An 8,916-nucleotide genomic window follows, 5' to 3' on the forward strand; every position below is an offset into this window, starting at 1 on the left:
TAAACACTAAAAAGAACTAAAAAAGGGTATAGGCTGGTTTGACGAGTTTATAAGTCAATCCAAACACTCTCTTAAAAACACCTTTTAAAAATTTGATCAAACACTAATTACTGCTCAAAAATGTTTGCTTTTTTAAAAGCACTTTTCAAATAAACTGATTTTAAAAGCATGACAAGACAGGCTATTGTACCCACTCGTTTTTTTTAGCAAGAAAAATAAATGAAGATAAATCAAAATTGAAAACGCTAGAAGGAGGGCTTGAACCTCCGACCTTGTGGTTAACAGCCACACGCTCTAACCAACTGAGCTATTCCAGCATGTTGATATGTCCCGCTGTTTTAATTATAGAAAACAGCAAATGACGGATAGTCGTAGTATTCTTTACTTAAAGTAAATTCAACCTTATAAATTTTATTTATATAAATCAATAAATATATTCATCGTAAATTCTACGTACCAAGTCTCTTTGTTTATTTATTTAATTTTTAAAGTTATTTTATGTAATAAAAATTGTAAAATATGTTTCCTTTATTTATTATAGTATAAAAATTGTTACAACAACAACATAATAGCCAGTGAGTCCTACAAGTGGGATCTAGAAAGGGTAAGATGTACGCACACCTTATCTCTATCTTTGTGGGGTAGCGAGGCTGTTTTCGATAAACCATCGGCTAAAAAGAAATATATAATCAAAGTAGTATAGTTTGAAAAATTTTAACTTTGATTTTTCGTTGCCTTTGAATTAACGGAAAAGGGCCAAAATTACCCCTGAACTTTGATAAATAGTTCATCCATACCCTTCGTTAATTCGTTATAAAATAGGGTCAATTATACCTTTATCATTATACTTTACCCTATATCTGTATATTAAATAGATACACGCGTGGATCATCCTAGACGCCCAGCCCATTTGTTCCCCCAAATAATTTTTTACCCACCAACTTAACCCAACCCAATCCGGATATAATTTTTTCACCCAACCCATTTTCTTTTCTCTTTCTTACTATTCTTCTTCCTCCATGTCCACCATCTCTGATCCCTTACCCCAGTTCCTCCATGTCATTCTCTTTTTTTGTTTTTTTGAAAATAGCTTGATGAGTTTCTTTTGAACATGGAGATAGGATTGTGGATGATAGAATAGCTTGCCCCTTCCCACGCACTGGTTGGTCTGTAACTTTGGTGAACTGGAAAATTTGAGTTCGTAATCATCAAAGCAATAGCTATATCATAAGCATTTGACATCTTAAATGGTGTTTTTATATGTCATACAAAACTCTGATGCAGCTGCAGAATATTTATGCTCTTTCGAGCTGTTGCAGCAACTAGTCAGAAACATCACTGTGTCACAAGAGCTCTTTAATATGCGGAATGTTGCATTAGGAATAAGTTTCACGAAATTGGTACCTTACCGTCTTTCACAATCCAGAAAGGTTACTTCAGATCAGGTATAAAATGGGCTCTGGAATGAACTTATTCCTGCCGATTTTGTACTTCGATGGTCATCTTAAAGAATTAATGACGTGACAGTTTTTTTTAATAGTTAGAATACTAATTTAGAACCTGGTCCCAAAAACAAAAAATAGAATGACATGGAGGAGCTAGGGTGAGGGATCGGAGATGGTGGACATGGAGGAGTTGGGCATGGAGGAAGAAGAAGAGAGTAAGAAAGAGAAAAGAAAATGGGTTGGGTGAAAAAAAATTATATCCGGATCGGGTTGGGTTAAGTTGGTGGGTAAAATTATTTGGGGGGAAAAATAGGTCGTCCTAGGATGATGCCACGTGGTAGGCCTTTTAACATAAGGGTATATCCTGACTATAAAGATAACGGTAAGCGTATAATTGGCCTATAAGATAATGGTAAGGGTATAATTTATAGTATAAAGATAACAAGGGTATGAATGACCTATTTCCCAAAGTTCGTGGTAATTTTAGCCCTTTTCCGTTGAATTAATTATACGGAAAAGGGCCAAATATACCCCTGTACTATGGGAAAAGGGCTAAATATACCCCTCGTTATACTTTGGGTCCAAATATACCCTTACCGTTATACTATTGGTTCAAATATACCCCTCCTCCGTTAAAGTTGTCCAATGTGGACATTCAATCCTATGTGGCACTAACAATTCGATGATGTGGATGCCACATAACATGCCACCTCAACAACCTGACTCATTTTACCCCTTCCTCTCTTCCACCGCTAAAATTTCCTTCCCCTCTACCACTATTGCCACCATTACCACAAGCATGACCACCTCTTCAAATTTCTAGCAGATCCGCCTCCAGCAGGGGATCAGAGGCACATTAGAAGCCGTCCTTATTCAAAATTTCCTTCCCCTTTAATTTGAATGTCCTATGAATTTTTTTTCCCAAGAAAATGCGTACTTCCAATATATAGTTCTCTGTTTCTGGTCTAAGCTTTTATCCTTTTAATCTTTAGATATTTTACAAAATCATTCATATCTTTACCTTCAAATGGACGCCCCCCCCCTCCCGATATATTGATTATGAGAAAAAGTTTTTACTGGTCGAAGAACAAAGGAATTTACTCTGCTTTACCTTGCAATGTTCTTAATTTGTTTATTTTTGTATAAAAATATTAAATAGAAATATTAAACTTGTTCATAAACATTGTTGAAATCTGCTTAAAGATGCTGCTTGGAATTTGAAGAGGTGGTCATGGTGGCGGTAGCGGCTGTAATGGTGGTGGAGGGGAAGGAAATTTAATTGTGGAAGAGAGGGAGGGGTAAAATGGGTTAGGGATGTTGAGGTGGCGAATTGTTAGTGTCACATAGGATTAGATGTCCATATTGGACAACTTTAACTGAGGAGGGGTATATTTGAACCAATAGTATAACGGCAGGGGTATATTTGAATCCAAAGTATAACGAGGGGTATATTTAGCCCATTTCCGATAGTACAGGGGTATATTTGGCCCATTTCCGTTAATTATATCTTGAGTGACTTATTATGTTAAATTACCATAATAGAAAGTATTGATGCCAAGATAATTTGGGGTTGACTGCTATTTGAATCATCGAGATTTATTTCACTCCAGTTGAACCAACCATTGTCAATTAATTTGGAATTTACTAACGATTTTTACATTTTTCACTGACATGCAAATCTCTAAATAGATCTAAAATACTCTTAGCAAACATTAATGTACTCTATAATGCAAGAAAATCAACATGACTAACAATTAATCCCAACTATTTGGTGTGCGCGCGCGTGTACAGACCTTTTTCACTTATTGTTATATTTTATCTATCGCTCAATATCTATGAATCATCATTCGATAACCACTTTCATCGTTCGTATATTTTTCGTATCCAGAAAATAAAAAGAATTGCTGAAGAAAGACAAAAGGTTTTAATTGTCTATATTGGTTTAAATTAGCTCAAGGCTTTGGAATGACATGCCTACTCCACCAACCCAAAACAAATAACTTTAATTTTCCGCCTAAAATAGTACTAATAAACAATGTTAATTGAAAGAGACCCGGAAAAGGTACAATTTAGCGGAAATAACACATTCTCGGAGAAGTTCACATACTTGCTTTTTCTATAAAAACAATTGGCTGCAAAAAGTAAAAGTTAGTTAAGGTTCGTTTGGTTGGAAACAAGTTATCCAGCGATTAGTTATTCCACCCTCTCACAGGGATAAAATAACACTACAATCTAGGGATAACTAATCTCTACTGCCATTTATTCCCAACCAAACGTGGGACAAACTCATCTAAAATATAATCTCGAGATTATTTATCCTTATCCCTGGTACCAAACGAGCCCTTAGAGTTTATGCTTAACAACTAATGATAATATCAGAAGTCAATACTACTAGTCATTGACAAGACATACATGGTTCACTTATCGTGCGACCTGCGAGAATAAAAAACTACACCTATTAAAATGCACAAGGAGCTCAACTTAGGAATTCAATACATGCGGAATAACTCACTACCAAACATAAGAATCTTTGTCACATCCTAAATTCACATGATCGGCACCTGGCAACCCGCCCCGAGTGAATCAACCAGCGTACACAATAATACATCTTCTAAATGCCTATTAAATGTATATGCAGAGACCTTTTCAATATACAATCATATCAGAATTATTAAAAGAAGATATGAACACGTGCATCTTTTAAATCGACACTTTTTGTTGAATGAAAAAACACAAGGTAATGAGTTTCATTCATCCATGTCATATGAGTAATTATAAAATTAAAAAATTAAAAACATAAATTCAGGTTGGGGAGATATTATAGGTTGTGCGTCCACCAAACAGTATATAAGAGACCTGGTTGTTTACCAGTTCCCTGATGCAGTGCGGAAGTAAAGAAGGCAAGATATTTACGTGGAAAACTCCTTGTTCAAGGGATTAAAAACCACGACCTACCCCAATAGGATTTCAAATCCACTACACCGAGCAACTCAGATTACAACCTATTGTTAACTAGGAATTAACTCCCATAATCCTTCACCCTTACAATAGCTATCTTGTAATCTTCACACTTGACTACCTCTAGCCAAGCAAACTAATACATCTTAGACTAACACTAGCCAAGGGTATCACTTAATAGATTGAAAGGTAAACTGCCTATCAACTACTAAGAATTTGAAGTACCTACAAACAACTTCTTTTAGAGAAGAGTAGGTTTACAAGTTAAAGAACATGAAACAAAGCTTAAAAACAACCTAAGAGACTAAAACATCTTCAGTGTTGGAAGCAGGTCCTTCAGTTTGTGATTAGCTTTGTTGAACGCTTGGAGAGTCTTGTGACGACTGCACCTTTTGAGTGATTTTTAGGTTTTTCAAGTGATCCATAATATGTTGCAACATGTTGTATATATAGAGTATGTGGGGTGGAAAGTGACCACTCTTCAAATGTATGGGCCGCATCAACTTCTGTACTTTTTAGCAGCACATGTGTAGTGAGTGGCACAACTTTATTCTTTAAGCTGTACTAGTCGATGAGAGAGGTAGAGCGGTCGCGCATCGGTCTCTCATTTTTTCTTCATCAGTTTGACAATAATCAAAACTTAGAATACATTTTAGCTTATCAATTTCCGCCTTTTTGACGATGACAAACTATGTTCCCCCTCAGAACCAAATCCCACTAGTTCCTTCTGCAAAGCAAGTTATTCATTTCAAGGCACCCACAACACGTTAGCAACAAAATACACTGGAAGACCAAGTTACCCACTAAAAGGTTTTTTCTCAATCTCAACACATACCAATCTTCCAGTTCTTCCCCCTTAATCACAACATACTTCTCATCACTTACAAGCACATATCCAGCTTAACACATGATATTCATTATTACACATTCATCACCTTTTCACCACAACACATCAACCAATCTTCCCCCTTTTGGCATTATCAAAAATGAATAAAGCACAGCCAGTAAGAAGTTTAGATATATTAACTCAGAGCCACTGGGGCAATATACGATGAGCAGAATAAGTGAGAGCAAACTAGCAATAATGTACAAGAACATAACAATAGCCTAATAAAATAAATCAGTATAAATGCAGATAGTCATCAGTTCAGTTACACAAAAATGATGATTAAACTGTAATTTTTACCAAAAGTCAAGGAAGGCGATAGCTATTTCACAGGTTCTAGACAAGAGGATTATCTAGGGACTGGGACTAGGTCTAGGGAGGATTATTTGGGCAGTTCAGTGTTTAAAGGAGTTTAGCGACTCAGTTTTTATGGATTCGGTGATCCTTTATCATCTGGTCTCTGAGTGCCTCCACTTGGACTCACAACTGATCTACTGATCTTTCTCAACCCTTAGTTGCCCAGTTTCTTTTTTACCAGAGCCAAGTTCTTTCGACCGTTCAACCAGTTGAACTTTCAGAAGGGCATTTTCCGTCTTATGTTGCTCGATTCCTGCATGTGCCGCTTCTTAGGCTTCAATCAAGATCGAGAGAGTGGATGGCCTTCTAGCACCCGATCCCTGAGGCACATACTCACACTCTTTCAAGTTGTCTAGAGAGAGCACGTGTTCCTTTGTCCCTGAGGAAGCTCTACCAGTTCTTACGTTGAAGTACGCAAGTAATTTTTTCAAGAGAAATCCATAGGGGAGACTAGGTTTCCCTTGCACAGTTCTTGCTACTTTAATCATTCGCTCGATCATGATCGCATGCAAGTTGATTGGCTCAAATAATGTTAGAGCTTCCATGAGAACCAGGCCTGCTAGAGTGACGGTAGACCTTCCTTTAGTCCTTGGCAAAAGAACCTTGTTGACAAATTCGAAGACCAGTTGGTGCTCAACCTTAAGCTCATTTTTGTAGAGACTTGCTTTTGTTGCGGAATTTGCGGTTTTAACAATGATATTTTTTAAGCTTGTGGATCCCTTTCCCGTCACGGCTCTTACTTGCTCTATCTTTACTCCTAAGAGTTTTCTAAGTGTCGACTCGGTCAGTACAAACTCTGTCCCATTTACCGTTAAGGCCAGAGCATCATCATCAATGCGACATAGACTTTCATACAATTCAATCACTTCCCACTTCATATATGCTGGGTGCTGGTTGAGTAAAGAGATGGCTCCACTCTTGGAATTCCACTATCTCCATCAGTTCTTTCATATCGGGCTTCTCTCGTAAGTTGACATCAAAAATTCTCCCAAACAGAACCTTTTGTTGCTTCAGGTTCTCCTTTTTCTTACTCCTAGTTTCTCTACTTTGTCTTTTAGAGGAACCTCGTTCCTCACTTGTACATATCTTTCTCTTCTTTTGGAGAAAGAATTGTGCATTGTGCTCCTCTTTTCTCTTTTCTTCCTAGCTTTCAGTAATCAAATTAGCACTCCTGTCCTCCTCAGACTTATGCTCATGTGAGTTTTCACTTTCTCTCACTATCCCTTTTTTTATTTTTTTTTCTTATCAGAGGAGATTCCTCTTCGACTTCAACTTCCTCAACACTCAGTGTTCCTGCAGTAAATGGATAGCTTGACTCACTTGATCCATTTATATAGCTACCAGGGTGACCTCATTTTCATATTCTCAGTAAAATGTTTTTTGACAAAGACAATTTCTCCCTTTCGTTTCCACTGATTTTTCTTTCTCTCCACTCAAGCGATTGTATGTCTCTTTTTGACTAGTAATATCAAACAATGATGCAAAATTCCTTGACGTTCTACGCTTATTGGTTTTAGGAAGAATAGGTATGGGGAGAGCTAGGATTGCTTCATTTGTACCTTGGTCAGAGAAAGTTGGGTGCTTTGAGGGTGACGAATTTGAGTCCATTTTACTTAAGCTGGAGGAGGATTAAAGATGCCTCGTGAGTACTTGGTGACAGAACGAAGATGAAATGGTTCAGACAGAGTTCTATGAGAGAGAGATGTACAGATGAGGTCTTACGATTTTACGATTTGGGAAAGTGAAGAGAGAAAGATGAGAGAAAAGGTAGCCGGGTTGGAGTTTTAGAACAGATGTAAGAGGCGATAATAGATTGGTTTAGGAGAGAGGTGACGATTTGGAGCAGACGCTATTTTGACTTTGTTTGGAAGAGGAAAGGACGCATGACTTACCTGGAATTTTTCGCAATTCAAAAACATTTATGAGCACTAAAGGGATTGTAACGGTTCGCTTTTTACGTGGCAGTTAAGGCATAAAAGGCTACTACGAACTCGTTGGTGCTCTTTCGGATTTTGTTTTAAAAGAGTCGCCACCTTATTTTTAGGAAATTAGGGAAACCGATTTTGAAGGGTTTATCAAATACCGTGAAAAAACCTTCGTAATCCAGAGTTCTAGGTAAGGGTTCTGATGATCCCCTGCGGAAGGTGTTAGGCACCCCAGTATTAAGAACCCGTGCTATACGGTTGACCTTCGAATCCAAAGTATGAGTATTTGCCTGAACTGTCTATTTTGTGTTTATTTTCACGAAAAAAGCATTTTGTAAATTGCATATCATTTTTGGGAAGAATTAAATATGTTCCCCTTATATATAGGGTATTGTAGTTTTCGGATTTATAATATCCGTGTATATAAATAGTCTCCTTTTATATACAAGGAGTATCGTTTATTTCATAAATGAACGGAAAAGAGAGGTTTTGGTTTTTTATAGAATGAAGTTTATGTTATATTCATACTTTGGCTCGTGTCAATCCGTTTTGGTACGTTCAGTCTTATCCGGAACTTTATATTACAATTTGGTTTTTATGTTATAAAAAAGCGTTTTATGTGTCCAAAGGATTATATCTCGGTTGTATATACTTGTCTTTTTTGGCCTTTTCCTCTGCCCAAAACTGCAAACATATGCAAAGATTGGTTTTGTTTTATTTTTTCAGAAAAATTGAGTTGTAACATATTTCGTTTATCAAATGTGGTCCCTGTCCATTTTAAAAGGTTTAAGTATGGAAATTGGTCCGTCTTTTTCTGAAATTCGTATGATACAAAATTTGCCTTTTAAGAAATTATCCGTGGGCTGAGGCCCAAATTTTATTTCAAGTAGTTGTTAAAAAAAAAAATCTCTCTTCTATAAACTTAAGAAAAATGAGTTTGTTTAAAGAAGAGTTTGTAATTTTATTAAGCTCTAGAAAATGCTTTTGTTACTAATAAACGTTTTTTACCGTTTGGAGTCCAAAACATCAAGTTATATTAAAAAGAGTTTGTGAAATCTCATTTTTTATACTTAGCCTAAAAAACCGTTGAATTTTGCTCGGGGTTTTGGAAATTCGTTGGGGACCTAAAGTCATCTAAACGGTATAAGCACCGTTGTCCTAAGACGGCTAATTCTAACCATAACATTTTCCACTATAATTTGAGTTTGATACAAATTACAAATTCATCAAAGCTTTAAACAAATAATGTAAAATGATAATGAAATAGAATGAGACTAGGGGCATACCAAGCCCCTAGTTTAATCATTTTCACCCATGGTTGAACCTTCTGCGCGCCTCGCTATTT

General features: G+C 36.6%; 1 non-coding gene across 1 annotated transcript; it reads right to left on the reverse strand.

The window, feature by feature from the left end:
* Window positions 1–243: 243 nt before the first annotated feature.
* On the reverse strand, window positions 244–317 carry TRNAN-GUU (transfer RNA asparagine (anticodon GUU)). Its single transcript has one exon. It is a non-coding gene; the product is annotated as a tRNA-Asn (tRNA).
* Between the last annotated feature and the right edge of the window lie 8,599 nt (window positions 318–8,916).

Source organism: Lycium ferocissimum, chromosome 11, assembly GCF_029784015.1.
Source record: "Lycium ferocissimum isolate CSIRO_LF1 chromosome 11, AGI_CSIRO_Lferr_CH_V1, whole genome shotgun sequence".
Taxonomy (NCBI): Eukaryota; Viridiplantae; Streptophyta; class Magnoliopsida; order Solanales; family Solanaceae; genus Lycium; species Lycium ferocissimum.